A 1,438-nucleotide genomic window follows, 5' to 3' on the forward strand; every position below is an offset into this window, starting at 1 on the left:
TTACACATTTTCCCCGTGCCCCTGGTAGCCAAGGGCACTTAGAAGAAATTTCAGATTCTCGCCTCGTGCCCCTGGTAGCCAAGGGCACTTAGAGTAAATTTTGAAAAAGTTGGCACTTAGAAGAAATTTCAGATTCGTGCCCCTGGTAGCCAAGGGCACTTAGAGTAAATTTTGAAAAGTTGGCACTTAGAAGAAATTTCGAAAAGTCGGCACTTAGAAGAATTTCCGAGTCGCCCCGGTTCTCGGGGACCGGGCCGAGCGCCGACCTCTGTCCGAGCGCGAGCGCCTATTTTCGGATAAGTTGGGACGACTTCCACGGTCCGTATCTCGGTCATTTCTCCACCTTTTCGGATGGAACCAACGGTGTCGCGTTGCCCCGGTCCCCGCCGAGGGCCCTGGGGCGTGGGATCCTGAGTTTTCCCCGTGCTTCCTGTGGTTTTCGGCCGTGGAAAAACCCTAGGCGCGCCGGTTCTCGGGACCGGGCCGAGCGCCGACCTCTGTCCGAGCGCGAGCGCCTATTTTCGGATACGCCGAGTCGATTTCAACGGTCCGTATCTCGGTCATTTATCCACCTTTTCGGGTGGAACCGACGGTGTCGCGTTGCCCCGGTCCCCGCCGAGGGCCGTGGGGCGTGGGATCCTGAGATTTCCCCGTGCTTCCTGTGGTTTTCGGCCGTGGAAAAACCCTAGGCGCGCCGGTTCTCGGGACCGGGCCGAGCGCCGACCTCTGTCCGAGCGCGAGCGCCTATTTTCGGATACGCCGAGTCGATTTCAACGGTCCGTATCTCGGTCATTTATCCACCTTTTCGGGTGGAACCGACGGTGTCGCGTTGCCCCGGTCCCCGCCGAGGGCCGTGGGGCGTCGGGTCCTGAGTTTTCCCCGTGCTTCCTATGGTTTTCGGCCCTCGAAAAACCCAATTCGCCCCGGTTCGAAAAAGCGGCACTTAGAAGAAATTTCGAAAAAGTGCGCTCACTTGGAAGCCGTGTTCCTATGTATGTGCCGGGAGTGTCGCACACAACCCACACAAACTCGACCAAACATGCTCTCTGGCCCATGTTGCGCAGCATCCCGGTAAACTCGGCCAAACATGCTCTCTGGCCCATGTTGCGCAGCATCCCGGTAAACTCGAACCAAACATGCTCTCTGGCCCATGTTGCGCAGCATCCCGGTAAACCTCCGCCGCGGTTCTCGGGACCGGGCCGAGCGCGAGCGCCTATTTTCGGGTAAATTGTGACGACTTTTGACGGGCCGTATCTCGGTCATTTCTCCACCTTTTCGGGTGGAACCAACGGTGTCGCGTTGCCCCGGTCCCCGCCGAGGGCCCTGGGACGTCGGGTCCCGAATTTTCCCCGTGCTTCCTATGGTTTTCGGCCGTGGGAAAACCCTATTCGCCCCGGTTCTCGGGACCCCGGCCGAGCGCCGACCTCTGCCCGAGCGC

Source organism: Solea solea, unplaced genomic scaffold, assembly GCF_958295425.1.
Source record: "Solea solea unplaced genomic scaffold, fSolSol10.1 scaffold_189, whole genome shotgun sequence".
NCBI classification, from domain to species: domain Eukaryota; kingdom Metazoa; phylum Chordata; class Actinopteri; order Pleuronectiformes; family Soleidae; genus Solea; species Solea solea.